Consider the following 9,903-nt stretch of genomic DNA (forward strand, 5'->3'; position numbering starts at 1 on the left):
AGTTTATATATGAAGGCTGCAGCAAAGTGTCTCTGCTATGGAGCCCTGGAGGGGGATAGAGATGGAAAACGGGAGAGAAAGGGCAACTAAAAGCAGAACCGTGATGCCAAATGGGTCAGAAAAGTGTATAACCCCAAGGAATCAAAGGGTGAACCCCTCTCAAAGGCCTGAACCCAAGAACCAAAGATTGAAGCCCTTTTAGATGCACTCCAATGCCCAATGATGCATCCCTGTCACCAAACCCTGAGCCCCAGGGCTGGTCGTTGTGGCTTTAAGGCTCCTTCCAGCAGTGTATGGGGAGAGCAGCTTCAGGGAAGCGAAGGCTGCAGTGGGTAAGGGATGTGAAGGGAAAATGGGGGACAAAAAGGCTCTTGATGGGTTCTCTGCTCTCTGACTTGGTTGTCTGGGATGGGGAGCAGAGCAAACCCCCACTATTCAAGAGGAAACAGAGTCCTGCTGTTCCACCTGGAGCACCACGAGTCCATGGGGCCGGATGGGATCCATCCATGAGTGCTGGGGGAGGTGACAGCTGAGGCTGTTGGTGTCTGTTGGTCTGCACTGACTTCAGCAAAACTTCCACACCATCCGCCATGGGTTTCTCCTGGGGAAGCTGCAGCCCATTTGGGGGCACTTACGGGATCATTTTAGGGTCACTTGGGGGGATTTCGGGTCATTTGGGGTCATTTGGGGGCACTTCTGGGGTCATTGGCATGCATTGGTGCACTCTGTGCTGGGTGAGGAACTGACTGGAGGATGGGTCCAGACAGTGGTGGTTGAATGGAGCAACAGCCCGCCAGCAAACAGCCATCAGATAACACCAAGTGGGGGCATGGATTGATCTGCTATGGGGTAGTGAGGGTCTTATTGCTCCCTATAACCCCCAAAGGGAGGCTGTGGTGAGCTGGGGGTTGGTCATTGGGAGGACACTGGGGTGATGTCGGGAGTGATGCTGTTGGGGTGACATTGGGGTGACATTGGGGTGGTATTGGGGCTGTGTTGGGGTGACGTGGTGACATTGGGGCTGTGTTGGGGTGACGCTGGGGTGATGGTGTTGGGGTGACATTGGGGTGACACTGGTGTGATGCTGTTGGTATAACGTTGGAGTAATGTTGGGGAGCGATGTTAGGAGTGATGTTGGGGTATCACTGGGGTTGCTATCAGGGAGGGAGGGATGTTTTTGTTGCTGGGAGGCGACGCTGGGGGGTCATGTTGGGGTTATGTTGGGGTATCCCTTCGGGGGCGACATCGCTGGGGTGGCGATGGGAGGGTCAGTTTGGGGTGACACCAGGGTGCAGTTCCACGCTTTGGCCACGCGGTGGCAGCAGAGAGCTCTCCGCTCTCTTTACGACAACGAAACGAAGTCGGGTCAGCAGAACCGGACCGGAACCGCGCATCCGAATCCTTACGGAACACAAAACTCAACACTCCAATCTGCATCGTTCCCATTTACAGAGAAAACCTTATGAGAAACACCCCTACTTTCCCACCCCCCAGAACCAACCCAGACCCATAGATACCTTCCCGAACCACCCGTGTGCTGCCCTCAAGCCACCCCCTTCAGTAGGCGACCCAAAGGGACCAGAGCCCCCCAGCACTGACACCACACGTCCACTCTCCCCTCCCTCCCCCAGATTAGGGCCAGACCGCGGGGGGGCAACGAGGCGGCCGCCACCCACCCCCCATCTCCATCCCCTTCATCCAACATGAAGGGGGTGACGGCGGCGGAGGTCGAGCCCCTTTCCACACCAACTGGCTTTCGGGTCCCACCCCCAGCGTTTCCCACATGGCGTCGAACATGCAGCGTCACCTGGAGGCGTCCCAAGGGGGGGGGATGGCCGACGGTCGCAATTGAGCCGCTATGGGTAAAGGAAGGGGGAGCAAAGAGGAGACGGAGACACCCCCTCCCCCCCGAGGAGCTGAATACGGCATTGACCGGGAGGGGAGGGGGGTGAGCGAGAGGGGCGCAGGGTGAGCCTTAATTCTTCTCCCCTCGATCCCAACCGCACCAAGCGGTCCTGAGCCTTAAGTTGTGCATGATTCACAACCCTAACCCTGACCCAAATGCCATCCCAACTGCTACATCAAACCCGAACCCTAATCCAATGCCGAAGCCAAACCCAAACCCAACCCTAACCCTAATCCAGCGCCAAAGCCTAACCATAAACCAACATAGACACAAACCCAAACCCAACATAGACACAAACCCAAACCCCAAACCTAAAACCAACCCTACCCTAAACCCAAACCCCAAACCTAAAACCAACTGTGCCCCAAACCCAACATAGACACAAAACCAAACCCCAAAGCTAAAACCAACCCTACCTCAAACCCAAACCCCAATCCTAAAACCAACACTACCCTAAACCCAAACCAAACACAGACACAAACCCAAACCCCAAAGCTAAAACCAACCCTACCCCAAACCCAGACCCAACTGAGACTCAAACCCAGTCCCCAAAGCTATAACCAACCCTACCCCAACACAAACCACAAACCTAAAACCAACCATACACCAAACTCAAACCTCAAAGCTAAAACCACCCCTAGCCCAAACCCAGTCCCCAAAGCTAAAACCAACCCTACTCCAAACCCAAACCCCAAACCTAAAACCCCCCACAAACCCTTCTGTACTTCTATCATCATTAAGGAACACCCAAACCTTCCAGGACCCTTCCAACACAAGCCGATCCACGGTTCTTTGATCATCAAGGAGCCTCCCAAGGAGATCATGCCATCCCAAACCATTCCCTGGTTCTTAATGACCTTCAAGGACTATTGATGAGAGGTTGACCTCTCGTCTTTGACCCAGCTCCTTCACTTAGTCTGGTCAAAACCAGTTTCTTTGGCTACTCTTCCCTTATGTATACCCAGCTGTATTCTCTTAACTATAGACCCAGCTGTATTGTAACTATAGCAATGTCTACATGTCCCACTGATCCTTTTCTTCTGACATTCCCCAAAGCCAAGGATACTTCATCTTCAAAGAAGAGCCCTATTTTCCTGATTCCTACTTTCATACTGATTAAGGGTCAAGGAAATAAAGTGGATGTCACTGTGGGAGTCTACTAGAAGCCACTCAGCCTGGACAACAATACAAATTATTCTTAATTCTTTAAAGGAGTATCTCAAGAAGAGCCTCACTTGTCCTAATGTTTCACCGGCTTCCTAGAAGTTGACGTGGTGTAGCACATAGCCAGTGGGCTCCATGGTTTTCATGGCCAACTAACTGAATATGAAAAACTGCAAAATGAGAATTTATTTCAGGAGAGTCTGGTGTCCCTTACTACCCTCCATCAATAGTGGCAGTAGAAAGAGCGAAAGTCTGACAGTAACAAACTTCTCTTTGTGCTTTGCCAAATGAGAAGAGAGAATAGCCAATACCATCTGAGTCAAACCAGGCGTGATTGTCAGGCTACCATCTCTTGGTGTTGTGCTCATCATCTGGAACTGAAGTTTGTAACCGACTTTGCCATAGTAGTGGTGCTAAGCAAAAAGATGAAGGCCTGCCTGTAATGACAGCCTCCAATTATCTGCTCAAAGACAGCTGTGGAGAGACTTTGTTGGTAATGGCCCCACAGGGACCAATTACAGCTCCAACTTTCTTGAACATTTCTGGACAGCATTTTGTCTGTACCTCCATTGTTTGCTTACAGCAGTCTTCTCTCAGTCCCCAAAGTTCATGTACACCACACACGCTGTGGGGCTCATTACAGTGCAGAAAGACCTAACAAGCCATTTACCTCAAGTCTTCAAGGCCTGAACTGCTCCTTAGGGAGGTCTCAGTGTTGTAGATGAAGGTTACAAGGATCACTGCCCAAAAAAGGAGATGTCCTATTTAAGGGTATTTTGTCTTACAGCAGGCACCGAGGTTTCACCGAGTGCACCACAACCTGTGTGACACAGATGGCAGAATCACCAGGGAGAGTGAGGTACAGCCAGCATGGGGGTAGCATTGGGATCCAAGAGGGAAATGTAGTCAGTGAGAGCTGATAACTGGAGAGTGACTGCAACAGGCAAAGATGGGAATGAACGGTGATGGAGGAGAAAGAAGGCTGTGCAAGAGGAGGGATGCAGAGGGCCAGATGCTTGTGGCCCGATGTGTGGTCAGTGCTGGTCCGGCTGAGTGTGTGGGAGGCATGGGAGGGATCTGAGTCCCCTCCAGGAGCCAGGACTACAACCTCAGGATAAGATGCCTGGATGGATTCAGCTGAATCCCTTCCCTATGGAAGTGTAAAGGTGTCCTGCAGAGCCAAAATCCCTGCATCCCAGGGCACTGTGCTGGGGCAGGGACTCAGCCACCAGCCAGGCTCAGCACTCAGCCTGCCCGAGGAGCTGAACAGGTATCTGTAGGGAGACGTGGGGGGGGGAAGGAGACCTCCAGCAGCACTGGGGCCTTTTGCTGCTCAGGGTGCTGCATGAGGCTGGAGGCTCACAGCTGCACTGCGTGCTCGGGGCATTGCAGAAGGGACTTAAAAAAAAAAAGAGGACCAAACATGGGAATTACTGCCTTTTGTTCATTTTCCTACCGTTAGGGTAGGGATGACCGGTGAAATGAGAGACAAGCTGTATATATTAACACAGCACTGAGTCTGCTGTGCTGTAGCTTTGGAGATGAGTGGGTTTGTGAGCAGCATCCTCATGCTCCATCAGCCTTTTCTGGCTCGATGGACACAATGAGCATCAGGTTTGAACCTCCTCCTCAGCAGCCAGAGCTCCAGCAGAGCAGAGCTTCATCTCTCCAGGCGTGAGCTCATTTCCTTCTCCAGCACATGGGCTGAGAGCAGCTGCTCAGGGCTGTGGACAACACATTCTGTGCAGCTGGGAAATGGGCTGCATTTCTTTTAATGAGACTCCATCATTAGGACACTTGACTCTCTCTATAAGACAGAGGTCCTTCCAAGCTGTGAACTGCCCTGCAGGACGCAAGTATTTGCCTTAGCATCTCTCCGTTACCAGAAAGAGCATCTTCCCAGGGAGATGATGTGGAGAGATGCTAAGAAAGGCGTCACATTCTACAAGTAAAACTGAGCGCTCCTGTCACTTTACATTGTACCCACCTGGGTGGTTCAGGCTCGCCTCCTCCAGAGCCGACCAGCAGAGGCCTCTTCTCCTCTCCTCTTCCATCCACATTCCAACTCATGACAACAATCTTAGGCCGTGGATATGCGCCAACATTTCCATCGGAATATGAAAAAGGATTGGATTATACAGAAGGAGGAAGGTCACCAAGGAACAGTACAGGTTTATGCCAAGAGAAATCTCATCTAACTCTTTTTTTTTCTTCTGGGATGATTCCCCATGTCCAGGAACAGCAGATGCCCAACAGCAGCTCCATCAGCGAGTTCCTCCTCCTGCTGCTGGGAGACACGCGGCAGCTGCAGCTCCTGCACTTCTGGCTCTTCCTGGGCATCTACCTGGCTGCCCTCCTGGGCAACGGCCTCATCAGCACAGCCGTAGCCTGCGACCGCCGCCTGCACACCCCCATGTACTTCTTCCTCCTCAACCTGGCCCTCCTCGACCTGGGCTGCATCTCCACCACTCTCCCCAAAGCCATGGCCAACGCCCTCTGGGACACCAGGGCCATCTCCTACACAGGATGTGCTGCACAGCTCTTTTTCTTTCTCTTCTTCATGTCAGCAGAGTTGTCCCTTCTCACCATCATGTCCTATGACCGCTACGTTGCCATCTGCAAGCCCCTGCACTACGGGACCTTGATGGACAGCAGAGCTTGTGCCACCATGGCAGCAGCTGCCTGGGGCACTGGGGTTCTCCATTCCCTGCTGCACACTGCCAGTACGTTTTTACTGCCTCTCTGCCAAGGCAATGTTGTGAACCAGTTTTTCTGTGAAATCCCCCAGATCCTCAAACTCTCCTGCTCAGAATCAAATCTCAGGGAAGTTGTGTTTATCTTTTTTGGTGCCAGTTTAGCCTTTGGGTGCTTTGTTTTCATAATTGTGTCCTATGTGCAGATCTTCCTTGCCGTGCTGAGGATGCCCTCTGAGCAGGGACGGCACAAAGCCTTCTCCACGTGTCTCCCTCACCTGGCTGTGGTCTCCCTATTTGTCTGCACTGGCTTTTTTGCCCACCTGAAGCCCCCCTCCATTTCCTCCCCACTCCTGGATCTGACAGTGGCACTTCTGTACGCAGTGGTTCCTCCAACACTGAACCCTATTATCTACAGCATGAGGAACAGGGAGATCAAGCATGCTCTCAGGAAGGTGTTGCAATATGCACTATTCCAGCTTTGATGAAGTGCACATCTTCCTCACCCAACACCCAGTGATGGTCCTTCATGTTTTATTCTTTTTGGTTTTTTTGATTTTTTGTAATACTGTAATCTGCAAATAAGTTGCATTTTATTTCACTACTTCTTTCCTACCTAATTTCCATTTTCTTATTCAGGAGCTCAGGTAAACATGGAACCATATTGCCTGAATAGATTAAGTGGTAAATAAAAAGCTTTAATAATAGACTTTTCCTTAGCTCTTCTCTCTTCCTACCTTGTCTGTGTCATGGTGAGGTACAGTCACAGACAGCAGCACAACGTGCTGTTTTCAGTCCTGCTCTATTTACACTGCCACAGTGCTCTCAAGCCCTCTCATTTGTTCAGGCCTGAAGGTCTTGTGTTTCTCACAACAGTCCTGTTGTCTCTACAGCAGCACTCCGGCACAGCAGTCAGTAGCCAGCAATATGATCAGCTGTGTCATGGAGTTATCTAGATCAGTCTGTAACCATGACAGGGGGGGCAGTAGACCTGTGGTCCACCTGGGCCCAAACAAATGGAATGGGGTAGGGAGATGGGAGCTGGGCTCAAGGAAACAATCATAGCAGCGACAACGACCTAAGGAGGAAAACTTTTTTTACTAACTGTGATACGTGGAATACCAATAGGAAAAATCACAAAACCATGACATTCCACCCTTAATTGTACATCACTATATCATGCTTAGAAAACATTTCTATACAGAAAGAAACAATAATTAAAGTGCACAACACACTTGTCTGTATACATATATATACATGGAATTACTGTCTGCACTCCCCCAACATCACATTCCCTTGTGGTACACATTGAGCATCCCCATTTTCTGCATCACCCACCAAGTGCACCCTGGCTAAAAATGGTTCTAAGGAGAGCTCTGCCCTTTCCAGAGTCTGGAAGGACCCGAACAGCTTTTCCCAACATGTTCTTTACATGCACTGCAGGGACCTTACCTCCCTCAACAGCATGTGGGGAGCTGGACTGGGTAGTACCATCTCTACTGACCGATCCACTTGTGTTAACTAGCCACATTCTTAATTCTTAAATATTCAGCCTCCTTTTGCTTTCAATATGTTTTTTTAACAACCCGTTGTAGCATTCAATCTTACCAGAGGCTTGTGCGTGATAAGGTACATGATAAATCCACTCAATGCCAAGTTCTCTGGCCAAGGTATCCAGAAATGAATTTTTGAAATGAGTCTCATTATCAAACTGAATTCTTTCTGGGGTTGCCATGTCACCACAGGATTTGCCTCTCCAGACCCAGGATGGTGTTTTGGATGGTAGCATGGGGTACTGCGTACGTTTCGAGCCACCCAGTGCTTGCCTCCACTGTGGTAATCACATAACACTTACCATTGTGAGATCTTGGCAAGGTGTTATAATCAACCTGCCATACCTCCCCATATCTATAATTCCACCATCTCCCTTCCCCCCAGAGAGGTTTCATCCTCTTGGCTTGTTTAATTATGGCACATGTTTCACAGTCATGAATAATCTGTGCAATAGCGTCCATAGTTAAGTCCACCCCTCAGTCTCTGCCCCACTTATATGTCGCTTCTCTTCCTTGATGGCCCGAGGTCTCATGGGTCTCATCGAGCTAGAAATAGCTCTCCCATGTTCTGCCAGTCCAAGTCTATTTGAGCCACCTTAATTCTGGCAGATCAATCTACCTGATTGTTATTCTGCTGTTCTTCAGTAGCCCAACTCTTGGGTACATGGGCATCTACATGATGCACATTTATAACCATATTCTTTGTTCGGGCAGCAATGTCCTTCCTAAGTTCAGCAGCCCAAATATATTTACCCCTTTGCTGCCAGTTATTTTGTTCCCACTGCTGTAACCACCCCCATAACACATTCACAGACATCCACGAATTAGTATAAATATAAAGCATTGGCCACCTCTCCTATACAGCAACATCTAAGGCCAGATGGACAGCCTTTACCTCTGCAAACTGACTTGATTCTCCTTTACCTTCAGTGGCCTCTGCAACCTGTCGTGTAAGGCTGCATACAGCAGCTTTCCATTTGCAAAGCTTCCCTACAATACGACACGATCCATCGGTGAACAGGGCATATTTCTTTTCATTTTCTGGCACTTTGTTGTATGGTGGGGCCTCTTTGGCACGTGACACCTCTTTTGCTAGTGATGTGCTTAATTTTTCACCTTCAGGTCACTCCATGATCATCTCTAAGATTCCTGGATGACTGAGGTTCTCTATCCGCACTCGTGCAATCAGAACAATCCACTACTTCCGAGTGTCATCTGTAGCATGATGGGTGAAGGGAACCTTTCCTTTGGACATCCAGTTCAGCTCCGGCAGTCCAGGTGCCAAAAGGAGCTGCATCTCAGTACTGACTATTTCAGAAGCAGCCCAAACCCCCTCATAGGCAGCTAAGATCTCCTCCTCAGTTGGAGTGTAGCCCTCCTTGGATCCCATGTATGCTCAACACCAAAATCCCAGGGGTCGGCCTCGGGTCTCTCCTGAGGCTCTTTGCCACAGACTCCAAGTGGGACCTTTCTCTCCAGCAGCAGTGTAGAGGATGTTCTTTACATCCTATCCAGTCCATACTGGCCCCGGGGCTACAGCATGGGCTATCTCTTGTTTAATCTGTTCAAAAGCCTGCTGCTGCTCAGGGCCCCATGCAAAATCATTCTTCTTCTGCGTCACCTGATAAAGGGGGCTTACAATGACGCTGTAGTTTGGAATGTGCATCCTCCAAAAGCCCACTGCACCCAGGAAAGACTGTGTCTCTTTCTTGCTAGTTGGTGGAGACACGGCATTGATTTTGTCGATCACATCTGCTGGGATGTGACAACGTCCATCCTGCCACTTCATACCTAGGAACTGAATTTCCTGGGCAGGCCCTTTTACTTTGCTTCGCTTAACAGCAAAAACGGCTTGTAGAAGAATCTGGATTATCTGCTCTCCTTTTGTGAAAACTTCCTCTGCTGTATCGCCCCACACAACAATGTCATCAATGTACTGCAGGTGTTCAGGAGCACCACCCTGTTCCAGTACAGTTTGGACCAACCCATGGCAAATGGTTGGGCTATGTTTCCACCCCTGGGGCAAACGGTTCCAAGTATACTGAATGCCCCTCCAGGTGAAGGCAAACTGTGGCCTACATTCTGAGGCCAAAGGAATAGAGAAGAAAGCATTGGCAATGTCAATGGTGGCATACCATTTGTCTGCTTTTGACTCCAGCTCATACTGGAGTTCTAACATGTCTGGCACAGCAGAGCTCAATGGGGGTGTGACCTCCTTCATGCCACGGTAGTCCACTATCAGCCTCCATTCCCCACTGGCTTTATGCACTGGCCATATGATGCTGTTAAAAGGGGAGTGAGTTTTACTGATTGCTTCCTGATTCTACAGCTGGCGAATCAAGTCATGAATGGGGAGCAAGGAATCCTGTTGGTGCAGTACTGCTGTCTGTGCACTGTCTTTGTAGCAATCGGTACCTGCTTTTCTTTTACTCGTAGCAGCCCCACAACACACAGGTCCTCTGACAGGCCAGGCAAAACAGACAGCTGCTTAATGTTGTTCATATCTACAGAAGCTATTCCAAATGCCCATCGATACCCCTTAGGATCCTTGAAATGCCCCCTTCTGAGCTAATCAGTACCAAGTATG

This window comes from Coturnix japonica, unplaced genomic scaffold, assembly GCF_054131305.1.
Source record: "Coturnix japonica strain WE unplaced genomic scaffold, WE-NBRP24 Scf040, whole genome shotgun sequence".
Classification (NCBI taxonomy): Eukaryota; Metazoa; Chordata; class Aves; order Galliformes; family Phasianidae; genus Coturnix; species Coturnix japonica.